The sequence below is a fragment of the Ursus arctos genome, unplaced genomic scaffold, assembly GCF_023065955.2.
Source record: "Ursus arctos isolate Adak ecotype North America unplaced genomic scaffold, UrsArc2.0 scaffold_12, whole genome shotgun sequence".
Classification (NCBI taxonomy): Eukaryota; Metazoa; Chordata; class Mammalia; order Carnivora; family Ursidae; genus Ursus; species Ursus arctos.
In genome coordinates this window covers 58,128,420-58,148,510 of record NW_026622786.1, presented here as the reverse complement: position 1 = coordinate 58,148,510, position 20,091 = coordinate 58,128,420, and the positions used below count along the sequence as shown (strand labels likewise).

General features: G+C 43.6%; 2 long non-coding RNA genes across 2 annotated transcripts in view; one reads left to right on the top strand and one right to left on the bottom strand.

The window, feature by feature from the left end:
* Positions 1-20,091, top strand: part of LOC113254610 (uncharacterized) — a 169,266-nt gene that overhangs the window by 68,836 nt on the left and 80,339 nt on the right. The gene's annotated exons all lie outside the window — the stretch shown is intronic.
* Positions 5,480-18,807, bottom strand: LOC125282882 (uncharacterized). Its single transcript, XR_007190327.1, has 3 exons — positions 18,694-18,807; positions 6,625-6,865; positions 5,480-5,700 (listed from the first exon to the last, which is right to left on the bottom strand). It is a non-coding gene; the product is annotated as an uncharacterized LOC125282882 (long non-coding RNA).

Here is a 20,091-nt window from a genome sequence, read left to right as displayed (position 1 = left end):
CTTTCCACCCTCAAGAAGAACACTGTCTAGTGACGATGGTTCAGTGTAGCATCCACGCTAGACTTCTCACCTTGGTGTGCTTGCACTTGCTCTCCCCTCTGCCTGGACCGAATGCTCTTGCTCCCTGTTCTCCTCTGTGGGAGGCACTGTCCACCCCCACCCACACCTCTGCAATGCTCTGTACTTTGGTCCCACATCTGTTTCACATTTCTCACCTGGCATGGGGTTATCCGAGATCCTGTTTATCACTTCTGCCAGACATATTCCTTCAGGCTGGAACATTTCCTGGCACACGGTAGGCACATGATCCTTATGGGTGGAATGAATGAGTGAATGAATTCACAGGAGAGCACAGTAGTGCACTCAAGCCTGTTTCAGCTTAAATCTGGCACAAGTGTTTATGGTTTGGATGAACTTGGCTGAGTTACTTAGCCTCCTAAGACTCACTTTTTCTATCTGTAAAATGGGAACAAGACCTACTGCACAAGGCTGTTGTGGGGATGAGAAAATTCTTAATAAGTACTTAGCCAAATGACTGATCATGAATAGTAGCCGCTAGGATAGTTATCACTAACACATCTACTGATGGCTCACTATGTGCCAGGCACTGTGCTAGGCTCTGAGGACATAAAATAAATAGAGAAAGGTACCTGCCTACAATAAACTCCCAGGCTGGTTTGGGAGACAGATATGTTAACAGAAATTAAAAGGCTATTTTACCAGTAGGTGGGATTAGGAACACAGAGATGTAGCCTAACCCAGACTGGGATGGAGGGGCGAGATCAATAAGGAAGAATTCACTGGAGAAGGAACCTAGGGATTGTGAGATCCAAATGGAAAAACAAACTCAGAATCTTTAAGGCCTCTCAAAACCCTTTCCTAAATATTTCTAACATACTTCAGCATTTCCCTTCCCTTCTAACTCACCTTCCTTTAGCTATATTGTTGATTATTCTTTGAATTCCATATGTGTGATGTTTTGCAAAGAGCTATTGCACATCATGTGATTGTTTCACTTTCCACCTGGGAAAGCAGAGAAAGCAGGCAGATAAACTATCCAGTCCATGAGTGAGGGAATTGAGGCTCAGACGAACCATACAGATTCCAAGTGATCAGCTAGATGTGACCCCCATGCCTGAACGAAGTCTGATGCCTTTCAACTCCCACAGACTGTAAACCCCATGAGCAAACGAGGAGACCACCACCTCTCCCCCACCACTTCCACCACCTGAAACACCATCCCCATCCTCTCTGTTCATCTGAATCTTTCTCTGCTTTGAAGTCCCTGCTCTTAGCCCAGCTCCCCTAGGAAGTGTCTTCCTGTCCACACAGCATGCAGGGGTCTTCTCTTGAACTCCAAGAAAACTCACTGTCTAGGCCATAATAGGATACTGATATCCCCTGGAATCAGGTTTATGGTTCATTTTCAGGTGCTCATGTCTGCGTTCCCCCCCTCACCTGGCTGAGCCCCAGGAGGGAGATACTGTACCTTGTTAGTCTCTGCACTTGGTATATAGTAGATGTTCAGTAAATGCCTGTTGATTAAGGGAATAGCATCAAGGTTGTTGTTAGCCAAGTCTCCTTTTAGGCTGATGGGAACATGAGGGGAAGCAGATGAGCTTTTATTAGGCAATTGGATCCTGATGTAGAGATGGAAGTGAGATGGAGGACCAGGAAATTCCTTGTCTGATCCAGGGATCACAGCTGTATAGATAAGAACCACACAGAGTGGGAAGTTCCAAATACAGTAGGGTACAAGGGGCAATGGGAGACCCCAGGTGGTAGGGAGAGGAGAGAGTAGAGGGGAAGGAAGGGATGCAAGTGACCACAAAGGAGAGGGGGGATGGCGAGATCTGAAGAAGGTCTTAGAACATGAGCAGGTACTGACCAGGATGACACCAGGTATGGTATGGTGCAGTGCAGAACGTGGCTCTGAGGTCTAGCGAAGAAAGCAAACCCAAAAGAAAACCAACCTGGACTCATGTAAAGATCTAAAGTGAATATAAAAATATCATGGTGTATCATTTAAATGCCACCCTAAAGTCTAAATAGATTTGCCTCCTGAGTGGGTGGATGGATGGATAGATGGATGGATTGTATGAACATCCACTCAGGAAGAATCAAAAGGAAACACAGGTCGAAGATGAGCTCTTGACTCTGAATATTAGAATCAGTGGTGTTAATAACTATGTATTAACAAAAAAACATAAGTTCATTACTAAATAATCAAAAAATAATGGTAAGCAATTTTTAAAATTGCTGGGAATTTCTCTAACCAGATGCAACCACTGTTAATGTCAGTGTAGGTTTTTCCAGTCTTTCTTTTGTCTTTCTGTCTCACCCATCTGCTGCTCATCCAGCCACATCCCTACCTTCCTGCATATCTATGACCCTTCTATCCAGCCACACATATGTCTACCTATCTCTATTTTACTAAAACAAAAATAGGCTCATATGGTACTTTACATTTTGTAACCTAATTTTTCGAACCAATTTATGATGAGAATCCAGTTATGTCTACCTATTTTAATCAGATGTTAATAGTACTAAGAAAGCACTAAAGTTGGTATTATAATCCCCTGGGTTTTTTTGCCACTGTCAAAGATGCTTCAACGAACAGTGTTGGTCTCCTTTTGGTCCAGAGTTACAGCAGAGAGGCCACCTTTCTCTAAAGCTCGTGAGGCTCTAGGTTGATCACGCAGAACTTGAACTTGATATGGGGTCCTATTTAATCCTCTGACATAAATCAGCTGCTTCTCAAAGTGACATCCTTTCATGTCCAGTGGATCCGTCCCCACAGCAGCCAGACAGGGTGGAGGGGCCTTTGGCAAGTGCAGACACACTGGTGAAGCCACCGGCAACGGCGGGCTGTCTCCCACTGATAGGCTTTCATGGCCCCGGCCCTTCTGGCATCTTCACGGCGCCGGTGATTCCGAGCTGTCAGCTAATGCAGCTTCAAGGAGAGAGGATGATGGATGTAGGGTGTGCAGCCATGACTTCGTGACCCACAGGTGGAAAGGCAGATGCTTTTGAAATAAGACTAGTCAATGTGGCAAGAAGGAAGAGAGAGGGACCAAGCTTATTAGTAAAATAGAGCCCATCCTGCCAGTTCTTTAGGTTCTTAAATATTCAAACCACCCCCCCCTATAACTTACAGAAAAAAATACCAACCTTTTTAGTCCAGCAAGAGGTAACTGAAGTGGTGGAAAGAGGACCGGCTTGAAGGCCAGAAGCTATAGACGCTAGTGGCAGTTCTTCTACCCACTAGCTGTGCGACCTGGCAAATCGCTCTCTTCTGGGTTTATTTTCCTCTATCTCTAAAATGATCATACACAGATGATCTATAAGTGTTTGAAACAATGAGTCAGTGAAAAGTCATGCATCATCCAAAAATCATTTACTGAGGGATTTTCAAGTACCGGGGTTACACCGTGGAGCAAGGAAGACCAACCCCTGGTTTTGGAACTTGCATTCCAGGGGTGTGCATGTAGGGGTCAGAATATAAAAATAACCAAATAGCCTGTCAAATAGTGATAAATGCTCTGGTGAAATCAAAGCAGCAGGGATGACAGAGACCAATTCAGGGCCTGGGTTGGGTTGGGGAATCAGGAGATTGTGACCTGGCAGCTAAAGTTGGAATGAGAACATAGACAAAGCCACAGGTCCAGCTGGAGAGAAACGGTCTAGCTAAGGAAACCATCATGACAAGGCCCTGCAAGCAGAGATGAGCGTGGTGTTCAGTTAACTAAAACCATATTTACTGACTGTCCCTCTGCTAGACTCGGCGTGTGAGGATGAACAGGAAAAGTACAGGCTCCACCCCCACCGGGCTTAGAGTGGAAGAGATGGGCTAATAAACAGGTGATCCTGATACTGTGATGAACAGTGACGATGAGCAGGAACTAAGAAATGTTTCTAGAAAAATGTGACAGGAGCTCTGAGACCAAGAAGGTTGGGATGCCTTTCCTGAGGAAGTGAGATTGAAGCTGAGTTCAGATCAAGCAAAATGAAACAAGCCAGCATGGGACCTGAATTCTAAGCTACGATGGTCTCTCTGCCCACGCCCACTCTTTGACTGACCCATGCCTGTGATTGTGCTGGCCTCTAAGTGAACATTGGAGAAGTTCTTGACTCATTTGGGGGAAGGAAGGCCAGGACATTGCAGGAAAAATACATGAGATTCATTAAAGTATTCGATCAGACATTCATTCTGTCACATTATCACTTACTGCAGCACTTCTCATACTTTGGCTCATATCAGAATCCTCTAATGGGCTGGTTAAAACACAGAGAGGGTGTCCCAACCCTGAGTTTCTGCTTCGGGATACGTAGGTGATGTCTGAGAATTTGCAGCTCTCACAAGTGCCCAGGTGATGGAAATGCTGCTGGTCTGGGGACCACACTTTGAGAACCGCTGCCTTAGAGGGAGTGCTTGGCTCTCTGGGGAGGACTTTTAGGGCTATGGCAGTGTTTTCTAATTCTCCTCAAAGCTGGTAGAGGACAAAAGAGGGAGTAGACCTGGAGGCAAGAGCTCTTAGTGCAGGGCATCTGGGGTGGCTCTTCCAGAAGGATCCTCTCCAGCCTCGTTTCCCCTTCAGACTTTTCTTGCCAGTAGATCTGAAAGAACAACACCTACTCTTGCCTTGGCATTTGTGTTCTAATATGTAAACAGACTTAGAATTTTTTCTTATTTTTTGAAAGAAAGGTAGCAGGGCTTTACCAAGCTAACCACACAAGCTCCAAACATGTATTTTTGACCTGTCTTCTTGGGTAGCTTATCCTCAGTTCTTTTTTTCTGTCCTATGGTTCCAAATGTCCATACCAATATTCTATTGGATCAGCTCCCCGAGATGCCACTTTCATGGCCTCTGGGCTATGGACAATGTCCAGACAAACCCACCAGGCAGCGTGTGAAATATATGATGGATGGAGCCCCAGCTTTGCAGCCATATAACTCTGGGTCTGAATTCCCAGGCAAACCACTTAGCATCAGCCCTCCATGGGGGTTGCCTAACCTCTTTGAGCTTTACTAGAACAGTGGAGGAGAGTCAGTAATAGCTCCACAGTATTGTTGGGAGATGATAAATGTTAAGCCTCTGGGACATAAGAGGTGCTCAGTAGGTTAGGGACTTTTATGGCATTCTGTCATTTAAAGTGTTGCTGGGGGGCACCTGGGTGGCTTAGTTGTTAAGCGTCTGCCTTTGTCTTGGGTCATGATCCCAGGGTCCTGAGATTGAGGCCCACATCGGGTTCCTTGCTCAGCAGGGAGCCTGCTTCTCCCTCTGTCTGCCACTCCCCCTGCTTGTGCTCTCTCTCTCTGTCAAATAAGTAAATAAAAAATCTTAAACATAAATCAATCAATCAATCAATCAATCGCTCCTGGACATAGAATTGCTGGCTGCAGGTCCATCACTCTCTCCCACATTTCTCCAGGCCTCAAGGGCACACAGTACAGGATGGTGAGGCCATCACTCCATGCTTACCATGCCCTCCTCCATGGCATAATTCCAGGCCCTTGACACCTTTTGCTTGGATTATTGCAGTGGCCTCCAAAGGACTCCTCTGCCTCCAGAACGCCCCTACAGACTCTCTTCCTCATTATCATCAAGGGAATTGCTGTAAAGCAGAGGCTTGATCATGGCTGCCAAAAAACCGTCAGAGACTCTCCATCATCCAGAGCAGGGACCACACCCTGAGAGTCTGCAGAAGGCAAAAAGAAACAGAAATGAATGCCAGGACCATGAGTAGGCAATGGGGAGCAGTGGAGATTGTGGTGAACTGGAGCATGGCTGTCTAAAGGCATTCAATCTCAGAATTCTATAAAATCCCCTGTGAGCCAAATAAAACTTGTCCTCATAATGAGTGTAGTCTTGGACTGCCAGCATGTGAGAGCTGGTTTAGAGTATGAAGTTCCTTGGCCTGGCTTACAAGGATTAGCCTTCTTCTTGCTAAGCCCTGACTTAAAATTCACACAACTGTCAAACTGTTTGCAGTTCCTCTGCACATGCCCTGCTGGTCCTCAGCTCTGTGCCTTGATCAAGCCTGGAACTCCTTTTCCCTACTCTTCATTTGGCAAAATCCTGCTCATCCCTTTAAAACTCGTTTCAGGTAACACCTCCTCCAGGAAGCCCTCTTTGCACTCATTCTTGGTTCTGTCAAATGGATTATGTGCCATTTCCTGGTGCCCCAACAACATGTGCTGCTTTTTTCATCATTGCATTTATCAAGTGATTAATGAAGTTTTATCTCTTGCATCTGCCTCCCTTGCCAAGGTGTAAGCACCTAGACCATGTGTTAATCACCTTGTACGTAGCAAAAAGGAGCTGTTCAAGCATTGTTAAAAGGATGAATGGGGGGGCAGGTGGCCCCAGAGTGGTGGTAGAGATTCTAAACAATGGCACAAGGGGTGTACCCATAAGCGACAGGCGGAAATTGGGAGAAGTACAGAACTGGTCATCCCTATCTCCCTCCCCAGGCACGAATATCATAGAAATGGAGACAATGAAAGTAACAGAACTGAGAAGCAAGAATGTCCTCGACTTGTTCTTTCAGCTACGAAAGACCATCTCTCCTTATTGCTGATTCGAATTCCAAAGGTAGAATCTGATTGTCAGATTAAATCACCTCAGGCCCCGGTAAGACAGCTGCCTCCACCAGACGACCCCCATCAACCGGTCAGACTGCATATTGGCTGCCTTTGTGCAGGGGCTCCTCTCTGGTCCAGTTGAGACAGGATCATGGGCTGGAAAACGTGGCACCTTCCACGGATAGGGTCTCTCTGGAGGGACTTTGAGTATGGCAGGTATTCTCTGGTCTGCATGGTACAGGGTTCAGGGCCAACACCAAGGTGAAGCAAGCAAGGTGCCTAGGGTGCAAAATTTAAGAAGGGATTACTCTCAGGGCCAGGCCAGTGCCTTCCCTATTCCCAGTCCTGATGCAGCTGATTCTCTGCACGACTTCAAGGGTGTCACTGTTTCAGTCTCTCCATCCATGAAACCAAAGGGTCAAACAATTTGGCGTGTTAGATTCTTCCTGGATTTGAAACTCTTTGCAATCCCCCAGCTTCTGGGGTAGCTCCTCCTCCTCCATCTTACCCCTGGACTTTCCCCTTCTGACTAAGAGGGGGTCTGATCATCTCTTGGTGGGCTTCCCCAGCAAAGCTTCACTTGACTTCCAAGGGCCTGGCTCACAAGCCACTTAGCAAAGGCAGTCATGAAAGAACAACATAACATCTGTTCTGGGCCTTCACAGAGGACGTGCCTCACATTCCTCCCCTCAAAGCAAAATTGATTGGCCTTGACCTGGGGCTGCACCAGGAAGAAGTAACCCTCAGGGGTGGGTGGGGTGCCATTCGGTGCCCAGAAGAGGTCAGTGACCACATGGTCCCTGGTAGCCCTGAGGTATGAGAGGTATTTGCCTCCTCTATTAATCATTCACAAGAGTGAGTATCTTGGGTTGAATTGACAGTTTTCCTCTTAGCAGACAAAGGGGTCTAAGACTTGACTCCCACTCAATAAGAGTCTGTATAGGTTGGTTCCTCTGAGATAGAGCCAGAGGACCGCAGGGTAAGAAGGGAGAGATGATAGAAGGTAGCATTGAGGTGGCAAGAGGGTGTTATTCATCTAGTCCAATCTCAGATCTGATACTTGCACCCAAGCTAAGAGGATTGCATCAGTCATCCTCCTCCAGAGGCAGTTCATTTCACTGTTGGATGGCACAGATTATTAGAAATATCTTTTATAATGATAAGCCAAAGCACATCTCTTTGACACATTCATATATGAGTCAGTATGGAAGAGGAAAAAGCAAATTTCTCATCCAAATAGTTGCCCTTAAAACATTTGAAGACATTATCACACCCTACTTGAATCTCCTCCTCCCTGTGCAAAGGAAAAAATTCCCCATTCCTTTCAGTTCATCCTTCTATGGCAAGTGTTCCAGGCACCCATCCCCCTTGGCTTATCCTGGCCCCCCTCTTCAGGAATCACAGTGCATTGGTGACCTTCACACAGTGTGGGGCCTGAACTGCACACGGTTATGCAAGTGTAGAGAGCAGATCAATCATCTCAACTCACAGATGCCACTGGGGGATGACAGAGCCAGGACAGAGCCTGGTTCTATAGATTTCAAGGTACCTATGGTAGATGGAGAAATACTAACAAACCAGTGAGGGAGGGTACTAGACTTTGCAAAACATGATATTTTGCATGGAATTTACCACGTATGTACTGTCCCTCAGGGCTCCCGCGGACCAAGCATCTGCACAAAGCCAGCAGACCCACGATTGCAGAAACGCTGACCAACTAGATGTGCTTTCAGCTCATGGAAGCCAATGACAGTTACATGGCTAATGCTAAAATGCAGTTGACGTAGGCTAGGGCAAAGGCCTGAATAAGGACTCAAGTCTCTGATTTATACCCATGTTGCCTAAAATGTCTTCCTTTCTTGATTACCACTGCTCAGTTTCCCTTTATACTATATTTCCAGCAAACTTACACCTACATGTGAGCTCAGTTTCCTTGGCTTTGTTTAGCCTAATATTCTGGAATAATTATTCCCTCTTTTCAAATGATAACCACACTTTTAATTCTATTTTAAGTGATCTTGTGATTTTCTCTTTAAGGTTTATATTAGTCCCATGAATTTTACACAGTATTGCTGTAGAAATGCTATTCTTGACTTGCCCCAGTGGTTTCAGCTGCTACCTATATGCCATGACATCTCCCAAACTTTCATTCCTGGAGCTTTCATCTCAAATCGAGCTGTACACTTTGCAATGGAAACTCCTTTGGGAGTCCCACGGGTACTTAAAATTCATCATCTTTCTTTCCCATCCAAACCTCGAATAAGCTACCATGATTAATGGTCCTGTGATCGCTGCCAATCAAGGCACTGTACTGCTGAGAGAGAAAATTCACATTTCTTGAGCATCCACTGTGAAGCTTAACAACAGTGCAGCACGAATATTATCCCTATTTTATAGACACGGAGACTGAGGCATGCTCTCATGTCCCACACTTGATCCTTTAACAAATGCAGTGGGCTCTGCTTTCAAAGCACACCCAGGATTCTAGTGCATTCTTACACATTTGCAGCACAACTACCTTGGCTCTGGCCACCAACATCTCCTGCTGTGTTAATTGCAGTAGCCTCCAATGGGTCTCTCTGCTTCCATACTTGCACCTCTAATACCCATTTTTGTAAGATCCCCAGAGAGAAGTCTTCATGTGATTCAGAGCAACTCCCCATTATATTTCCATATCACTTAAAACAATGTTCTTTTAATGGTCCTTGAAGCCCTTCATGATATGCTGACACTTCCTATTAGAACTTTATCTCCAACTGTTCTTTCTCCCACCTCCTTCTGCTCGATCACACGGGCTTCCTAGCACTGCCACAAACACTCTGAGGCGCTTTTGCCTGAGGGTCCTTGTACTTGTTCCTCCCTCTACCTGGAATATACTTCCCCCAAAGAGCCATGTGGTTCACTCCCTCAATCCCTTCAGGATCCTGCCCAAATCTGATCTTATCTGGGAAGTTTCCCCTGACCACTCTGTACATAAACTTCACACTTCCTCTTTCTTATCCTCATCTACTCACTTTAATTTTCTTCCCAACACATCTACAGCCAACATGCATATTATTTTTTTTATTTGTTGTCCATCTCCTCTTACTGGAATATAAGCCTCATAAACTTATATGCTAGTAACAAAATCTGTTTTATCTTACATTTAGTAGGTGCTCAATAAATATTCAGTGAATGAATGACTTAGAGGCAACTGGCAAAGTAGGGAGTATCCAAGATGGTATGGAATTCAGAGACCATCACCAATTAGAATTATTTGGAAGGAGGAGAGAAATTTGACCTAGAAGTGTAGGACCAGGAAGACAGTCATGACTTCAACTACTTAAAGGCTGGCAAGCAGACTTACTCTGAATTTTCCATAAGGTAAAACTAGGACTAAAGGGTAGCTTGCCAGGTGAGCAAAGGGGGTGTAGCAGGCATTCAAGACAAAAAGAATGATCTGAGCACTGTGTTGATGATAAGACATGGAAGGACATGGCTTGGTTGTTGAATACCAATCAGCTATGTGTAGCTGGAGGTGAGGGGTGATATATAAGGCCAGAAAGATGTACTGGGTGGGCTACGTGTGTCATATTGTAGTTTTGACTTTTATTGCATTCCTTCATTAATTTATGTAAGCATCATATGCTCCACATTTAATGAACACACATTATATCCCAGGCTTTCTGCTGGGTCTTGGGAATGCAAAGCCTGGAATATAAAATCTGTCCTTAAAGGCTGGTAATGGACATTTATCAAGTTCTTAATGGCCTCTGCACATAAGAGATGCTCAAAAAATATTGAATGCCTGAATGCAGGCTAAGTTTTTCTAGTTAACTTCCATAACAATCCTATGAAACAAATGGAATCATGCTCATTTTATAGGTGAGGAAACTAAGATTTACAGAAGTAAATTTTTGGTCCCATCTCTACACAGCTGGTTAAATTTCAAGCTATAATTTAATTCAGCTCTGACATCGTTATTTTTTTACTTTTTTGCGTTGTGCCCTCTTGTCTCCTCAAAGAAGCTCAGACTTATAAATGCCTTCGTAGAGCAAAGAAGTAGAAAGAGGAGGAATGGATCTAGTCTGCCTATCCAGGAGAGTTTTGAGAGGGGCTTTAAAAAATGAGTGAATCTCTTTGATCTTTTTAGTCAAATAGTTACCAAGTACTTAGAATGTGCCCAGAACTGCCTTGCTATATCAACCCTGGGAAGTAAGGGTCACCATGGTTAAATGTGCCAGCCTTGGGTTGGACCGTCTGGGGTTTCAACACCAGTTTTCCCCTTGATTAGCTATGAATCTGGGCATATCATTTGATCTTGTTAGCTCTCAGTTTCCTCATCCTGAAAATGAAGATTTAAAATTGTGCCTCTCAGGGGGCACCTAACTGGCTCAGTCAGTAGAACATGTGACTCTTGATCTCGGGGTTATGAGTTCAAGCCCCATACTGGGAGTAGAGCTTACTTTAAAAAAAATGTACCTCTTAGAACATTACTATAGATCCTTTGGATATTAAAGGGACATAAGGAATATTATGGATAACTCTATACCCATAATTTTGATAAGCTAGATAAAATTGGCCAATTCCATGAAAGACACAACTTGCCAAAACTCATGCAAGAAGAAATAGACAATTTGAATAGGGCTATGTCTATTAAATAAATTGAATTAATAATTAATAACTTCCCAAAGCTGAAAGCACCAGGCCAGATGGGTTCAATGGTGAATTCTACCAAACATTTTAAAGAAATTATACCAATTCTGTATAATCACTTTCACAGGATAGAAGCAGAGTGAATACTTCCTAACTCATTCTATGAGGCCAGCATTACTCTAATATCAAAAACAGAAAGACATTACAAGAAAAAACAAACTACAGACCAATATCTCTCTTGAACATAGAGGCAAAACTCCTCAACAAAATATTAGCAAATTGAATCCAACAATATATAAAAAAGAATTATATGCCAGTGCCAGGTGGGATTTATCCCAGATATACAAGGCTGGTTGAACATGAGAAAAATCAATCAATGTAATCTATCACATCAACAGGGTAAGATAGAAAAATCACATGATTACATGATCATATCAAAAGATGCAGAAAAAAAGTCATTTGTCAAAATCTAACACCCCTTCATGATAAAAACTCTCAGCAAACTAGGAATAGAGGGGAACTTCCCTAACTTGATAAAGAATATCTACAAAAAACCTACAGTTAGCATCTTACTTAATGGTGAGAAACTCGAAGCTTTCCCACTTTATCAGGTATAAGACAAGGATGTCCCCTCTCACCACTCCTTTTCAACATCATACTGGAAGAAGCAATAAGACAAGGAAAGGAAATAACAGATAAACGGACAAGGAAAAAGCAAAACCAACTGTTCACAGATAACATGATCATCTAAGTAGAAAATCTGAAACAAAAAACTCTAGGAACTAATAAGTAATTATTACAAAGTTGCAAAATATGAGTTCAATTGTCTTCCTACATACCAGCAATGAACAGATGGAATTTGAAATGAAAAAAACAATACCATTTACATTAGGACCTGACAAAATGAAATACTTAGGTATAAATCTAACAAAATATATATAAGATCTATATGATAAAAACTATAAAACTCTGATGAAAGATATTAAAGAAAAACTAAATAAATGGAAATATCCTATCTATGTTCATAGATAGGAAGACTCAATATTGTCAAGATATTAGTTCTTTGCAACTTGATTTATAGATTCCATGCAATCCCAATCAAAATCCCAGCAATTTTTGTGATACTAACTGATTCTAAAGTTGATATGCAGAAGCAACAAACCCAAAATAGCCAGTACTGAAGGAGAAGAAAAAACTTGGAAGACTGATACTACCTGAATTCAAGACTTAACTATAAAGCCACAGTAATCAAGATAGTGTGGTATTGGTAAAAGAATAGACACATAAGTCAATGAAACGGAATAGAGAGCCTAGAAATAGACCCACATAAATATAGTCAATGACCTCTGACAAAGAAGCAAAGGGAATACAGTGCAGCAAATTTAGTCTTTTAAACAAATGGTGCTGGAACAACTGGACATAAACATGCAAAAAAAAAAAAATTGAACCTACACCATCCACAAAATTTAACTAAAATGGATCACAGACCTAAATGTAAAATAGAAACTATAAAACTCCTAGAAGGTAACATAGGAGAAAATCTAGATGTGAGTATGTTGATGCTTTTTAGATGCCTTTTTAGGTAAGTCACCCAAGATATGATCCTTGAAAGAAATAATTGATAAACTGGACTTCATTAAAATTGAAAACTTCTGCTCTGTGAAAGACAATATCAAGAGAATTAGAAAACAAGCCACAGACTGGGAGAAAATATCTGCAAAAGATATATCTGATAGAGAACTATTATCCAAAATACACAAAGAACTTTTAAAACTCAACCGTAAGAAATCAAATAACCTGATTAAAAAAGAAAAAAAAAGAGAGAGAGAGCCGAGACCTTAACAGACACCTCACCAAGGAAGATCTACAGATAGCAAATGAAAAGATGCTCCACGTCCTATGTCATCAGGGAACTGCGAGTTGAAACAACAATGAAGTACCACTGTACACCTATTAGGATGCTCCAGACCCTGCACACGGACACCACCAACGCTAGTGAGGATATGGAGCAATAGGAACTTCCATTCGTTACCGTGGGAATGCAAAACAGCACAGCCACTGTGGAAGGCAGTTTGGAGGTTTCTTACAAAACTAAACATACTCTTATCATATGATCCAGCAAATGCACTTCTTGGTTTTTAGACAAAGGATGGAAAATTTATGTCCAAACAAAAACCTGCACATAAATGTCTATAGCAGCTTTGTTCATAATTGCCAAACTTAGCAGCAAGGACGATGTCCTTCAGTAGGTGAACGGGTAAACGAACTGTGTCCATCCAGACAATGGAATATTATTCAGCGCTAAAAAGAGATGAGCTGTCGAGCCATAAAAAGACATGGAGGGACCTTAAATTGGTATTACAGAGCAAAAGAAACCAATCTGAAACACTACGTCCTATATGATTTCAACTATATGACAGCTGGAATAGACAAAACTATAGAGAGAGTAAGAAGATCAGTGGTTGTCAGGGGTTGGGATGGTGGGGAAAGGGTGAATAGGTGGAACATGGAGAATTTTTAAAGCAGTGAAAGTACTTTGTATAATAATATAATGATGGATATATGTCATTACACATTTGTTTAAACCTGTAGAATGTACAACACCAAAGGTAAACTGTGGACTTCGGGTAATTAGCATGTGTCAATGTAGGTTCATTCATGGCAACAAGCATACTACTCTGGTGGGGGATGTTGGTAAATGGGGAGGAGATGCATGTGGAGGGACAGGGGATATATGAGACATCTCCATAACTTCCCCTCAATTGTATCTCAAACCTTAAGCTGCTCTAAGAAAATAAAAACTTAATAAAAAAATGTACCTCTCATAGGAGATTATTATGAAATTAAATGAGATAAATCATATAGAATATTTAGCAAAATTCCTGGCACAAAATAAATAATCAGTGACTCTCAGTCATGGGATGATGAAGAAAATGGTGATGAGAATATTCTGACTCTAGCTGACAAAACCAAGAACATGTCTGACTAATAAGGACCACTTAGTGGCTTCTTCTAAAAACCTATTCAGAAAACAAGCTGGGACCCCAACCTTCATAGTCCCACACTGAGAAGGGCTGTGCCTTAGGAAGGGTGAGGAGGAAGTTACAGTTTCTGTCCAGCCCACAAAACTATCAAACCCAAGAAAGGGTTTGTTTTTGTCCTGTTCTAAATCCTTTTTAAATGAATTCTCCTCTTTAAGGAAATACTATGACCTTTGCCTGCGGCCTAATTGGGATGCTTATAAATGTATACATTTAAAAATATTAACATAATGTACTTTAAAAGTTTTTCTTCGCTTTGGGATGCTGATCTGTATTTTGTCCGTGTCTCAACTATGCTCTGGGTGGCTGCTCTAATGTTTTTGCTGAGGCAGTGAGGGTACACCCACCCAAATGCATTTCATCGAAACATGATTTGATCTGGGACATCTTGGTGATCAGGGAAGACAAAGCAGACTGAAAGTGTGTGAGAGGCCAGTTTCCTAATGAGCTGAAATATATTCTGTTGATGGAAACCACTCCACACAAGGCATGAGTGGGAGACAGTGGCGGGTGGGGGAAGTAGGGTTCAGGTTGTATGAGGAGGTGGGGGTTTTGTCAAGCCTTGGGGTCTGTCTGGGATGCCAGTCATGAGAAAGCAAGCTTCAGCACAGATGTCTATGATGTGGAGTAACCCCACATATTTATATTTCAAAACCAATTTCCTGGAGGGGGTGGGGTTTTTGGGAATTCACAACATGTTGTTAAGGTCAGACAATCCTTGGGACTTGGTTTTCTTCTCCCAAAATTCCATCACATTCAGTATGAGGAAAACCCAAGTAAATGACCCACTTTGACTCCTGATATGAAATGGCAAGGGGGGAGTACAAGTTATATTTATTGAAAATTAACTATGTGCTTTCCTTAATTTTTCTCTAATTATCACAGAAGAGGTTACTAGGGGTCAGAGAGAAGCAGTAATTAGTATTTGAAGTCCCGAATGTGCCAGAGGGCCCTGGGAATCTATTGGAGAAGGGAGGAGGAAGATGACTGTTTAAGTCACCTTCCAAGTTGTGCACAGGACATTAGAAACTGAACCAGGGACATGGGCGGCCAATGAACATGGCCTATTCCAGGTCATTCCAAGGAGTTCTGCTTCAGTTCAAAGGGCTGTTCCAGGCCCTCACAGGGGTAACTTTGGAGGCCCCAAAAGACTTCCCAACCAGGATGAGAGAGGACAGGTCATTTCTTTCCCTTGAAAATGATTCAGCCAAGCCCATGAAGCCAAACTTCTGGACCAGTGAACAGAACAGTAATGCTCATTCAGCCTTCTAAAGGGGACTTTCTGTCACTTATCCTTATTTTATATAGAATACAGCAGCCCACATTTGAATTTCAGATAAACAATGAAAACGTTTTTGGTGTAAGTGTGTTATACATGTTACATGAGATATCCTAAAAAATGATTATTTATCTGAAGTTCACGTTTAACCAGGTGGCCTATATTTTTATTCTCTGTGTCTGACAACTCCTTCCATAAGTCCCTAAACTTCCTACAAGCATGTTCCCTTCCAGATGGTGAGAGGTAGTATGACAGAGCGCAACTTACAAAATGGGACTAATGATAGAATATGCCACCTGGGGGGTTGTGAGCCTCCCATCACTGAGAGCTCACTTGACAGTTGCCGTTCCTTCCCTGTATCTTTAATCCCTCACTGCTCAGCTCCCCGGGATCAGGAGCATGGACCCTGAGGCAGTTGACTGCTTTGAACTCAGGATCCACAGGTTGTTAGCCATATGACTTTATATTAAGTAATGGAATCTCTCCGTGTGATTCCAGTTTTCTCATCTATGAAATGGGGACAATAATAGCCATCACCTTACAAAGTTGTTCAGAAGCTTTAAAGTACTTAGATCAGTGTTTTGCCCTGGGGGAAGAAAAAAAAATGTTTTTATTTTCATTATCCCTATTGTTCTTATTCCCTGTTAACCTTATGTAAAAAGGCACTGGGCAGGTGAGAATCATGTTGTCACATCAAAGCTGGGAGAAAAGTCAGCGTCTCGGACGGCTTTGCAGAACCACTGTAGTTCAGACAAGAAAAAGACTTCAGGAACATTTATTTAGTGTAGTTCGCTTGTTTTACAGATGGAGAGAAAACTCAAGGCAGAGAGGCCACAGGGCTGGCTCCAGGCTTTACAGGTCGTTAAGGGTAAGGTCTTGGGGTGTAAAGGCTAAGATAGATCAAAAGAACCTGAAGGAATTGAGCTAATGGTGGAGATTATTCTTTTGCTAGAATCACAGAATTACAGGGTTTTAGAGTCAGCAGGAATAGCCACGGCAAAATTCGCACCAGGGCCAGCCCGAGGCAAGATACTGACATAGAGTCCCGTGTTCTTGGGGTCCTAGTCTCAGTTTTTCCCTATGTTTGCTACGTGTCTTTTGGCAAGTTCTCACCTTTTCTGTCCTTCAGCGTCCCTTCTGCACAAAAAGATAATCATCTGAGTTCTGTCTGCTTCCTAGGGGCTATTGCATAACCCTTGGAAGGAATGACACCCCGGCTGCCTCCCAAAAATTTACTACCCCGCTTTACCCTCGTGGCCTCTCCCCAGCTCATCGAAGTGCTGCCTTCCTTCACGTCCTTGGCTTCCGGCCCTCAGAGGCATAGAATATCTGGGCCTCAACTGACCGATGACCCGCAGATTCCAGTAGGTGGGGTGAGGGTGGAGATGGCTCCTTCCTGCTTAGCTGGCTTACATTACCCATCATCAGCCTAGACGCAAGCCATGCAAAGACAGCCTCTGAGCTCAGCTCTCAAGCAATGCTTTTTGAATTAACCTTGCTAAAAAGCAAGTCTGGTCTTGGCAGTTACCAACCAAATGCTTGCGTATAGGTGTTAAACTGGTCCCCAGTCTCACCGCCATTTGTGACCTTTTACCCAGACTACTGACCCCTAGCTTCTCTGTGCCTAGTTGTCCCTGCTCAAATCCATTCTTTGCCTATCCTTTTAAAATAAAATCTAATTAGGACATCAGCCTGCTTCAAACCCATCACCACTGTAGGGATTTGTTTTGTTTTATTTTTGAAGTTCATGGATAGGCTTTAGGAATTTGTGGATACCCTGAAATGTACACTCTGGTTCTATCTGTGTGCACATTAACTTGGATCAGAGTCTCAGACCAATCTGTAACATCTTCACCCCACCCCCCCAAAAACCTTACAAACCTCCACCTCACAGGATAAAATTTAAACTCCTTACTTTGTAGGACATGCAAAGACTTTTATGATATAGTTTTAACCTACACCAGCTTTATTTTGGAGTCTCTTGGTCCCAATTTTCAAACATGTCTTGCAATTTCCCTTCCCTTTGCTCAAACTGTGCCTTTTGCCTCAAATACTTCTTCCTATCCTTCCTGCTGAACTCCCTCCCCTGGTTAGCTCCTTCATAAATATTTTAACTCAATTCAAGAGTTTCCTCTTCCAGAAAGCTTCCTCTGAACTTCTGCCCCACCCCCACACTGAGAAGATGCCCCTCCTTGGGATATGACAATGGAGATGCTTCTACCTGTCTAGAAGTGCACTGTTCACATTGTGCTCCCATGACATGAAAGCTCTTTAAGGGTAAGACGTCATTCTTTCCCTCCTCTCCTACCCTAAAGCCAGTGGTCCTTGGGGACCAGCAGCATCTGCAGCATCGACATCCACATCTGGGATCTTGCTAGTAATACAGGTTCTCAGGCCCCAACCCTGGCCTGCAGGAGGTGGTCTTGCTTTTTTCTCTAGCCTCACCTCACATCTTTCCTCCACTAACTCCCTACCCTGAGGCACCCTGGCCTGCTTTAACTTATCAGGCCAACAATCCCTTCCTGCCTCAGGCTCTGTGCTTGGACAGGGCAGAGGGATAGGAGTGAGTCACCTTCTCTGTCCTTGAAGAGAGACAGTCTAGCAGAAGAGAGGATAGGGACACAAAGAAACATGCAAATGACAGGAAGCAAAGTAATAGAGTTGTGCACGTGGTACAGAAGCAACAAAGATGAATCCCATTTGGGGACTTCTGTTCGGCGGTGACTTCCAGCTGTTTCTACAGCTCAAGTGTGTAGGTTTTCCCATTCGAACAGTCCAACACTAGTGACTTCAGTGCCGTGAGCCTCAATCCCCACATTGGTAAAACAGGGGTAATGGCCACCACGAAGGGGCACGGGGCAGAGCGCACATGGCGTAGGTAAGGCACACCCAAGCACAGGGCAGGCCTGTAACCAGAGCTCAGCAGGGATTAGTTTTCCCTAATTTCTGGGACAGATTGAAGTTTAGATCTTAGGGGAACCTGAACTTCAGTGGGAAACTAAGTCTGTCCTGAAGAAATGAGGAGTCAAGGAGCAGGCTTGAGGTTAGGCCTAAAGAGAGAGGAAATTTCCCCTCCACGTTGAGAAATGTCCCTCATGTGGGTGTGGTAGCGAATGTGAAAGTGGAACCTCCCTCCTGGCCCCTGCACTTACCAGAAGGAGCAGTGGGGCTTGCAAAGCCTTACAGAAAGAGCAGCAGCTGAACAGGAACTGGGGCCACGGGTTCTGGGAAGCTGGGGGCTTCAGGGGCAGAGTCCAGCAGGCCCAGTGTTTACAAACTGCTGTAGCACCTGGACCCAGACTGTGTTCGACACAGAGAGAATTGCACGGAGCTATTGGCAGGAGTCCACCATAGATGGAAAGTTGGAGAGAATGCCAGGATCGCTTCTCCAGGGCCCAGGGCTCCCAGCTCTCTAGGTAGACAGCCTCGCTATGGCTGCTAGGAGGAGGTGGGAGACACAGCAGGCCCACTTGGTTAGACATTCATTCATTCATTCATTTGCTCCCAATTTCCTCATCTATGAAATTGGAAAAGGATTCCTTTCCTATCTATTTGGAATGTATATTGTGGGGAAGGATTGCTTTGGAGATTGGATGAGATAATAAATTCAGTCATCCATTTATTTAACGTATACTAACTAAGCCTCTGTTACAATAAAAAATAGTGGACACTCACTGAGTGCCTAGTAAGTGCCAGCCACTATGCTAACTGCTTAATCTTTACAACCACTCTGGGAGGTAGCTTCTGTTATTGCCATTTATAGATGGGGGAACTGAGGCTCAGAGAAGCGAATGTGCCTAGATCACACAGCTAGTGCAGCTGGAATTTGAGCACGAACAGACAACTAACTGGTCCTGCGCTCATAGCCACAAATGGAGCCTAAGTCCTATCTCCCACACGGGGGTGGGGGATCTTCCAGGTCGGGAATTATTATCTATTAATCTCTGAATCTGTAGTGCCTAAGCCATGGCCCAGCATGTAGTAGCTGCTCGCTAAATATGAGTGAGCAACTTAGATCTAAGAACAAATCTCAGATAACGAGGTGAAATGAAGCAGTCTGGTGGAGCAGACAGGGAAGCAAACAGCATGTGATATAATAGGTAGGTGCCGACAAAGGACCCTCTGGGGTTTGTGCTGGGTTGGTATGTATCAGTCAGAGTCTCAATGGCACACTGATGGCTCTTGTGGTATATTTAGAGGAGGGCTTATTTGCAAAGGGGCAGATGTAGAAGAATCATAGGAGACAGTGTAAGAGCTTAGCAGATGAACTATTCCTGCAAGAGGAGGGAGAATCCTGCAGAGCTGACAACCTTAGGAGAAGCAGTGAAGGACACAGTCAGATCCGTGACCTTGCAAGGAGAGAATCAAAAGGACACTTTCCCCTCTCTCCTCTGGTCTCTTTCTGAAGCCCCCAATTAGTCAGGAACCCACTCGTTGCATCACCACAGATCACACAGCAGGGCACACAGCAGGTGAAGAATGGTGGAACATGGACCTAGAGGAACAAACAAAAGATATTCTGCACAGACAGGAAGGATGTGCAGGTGTTT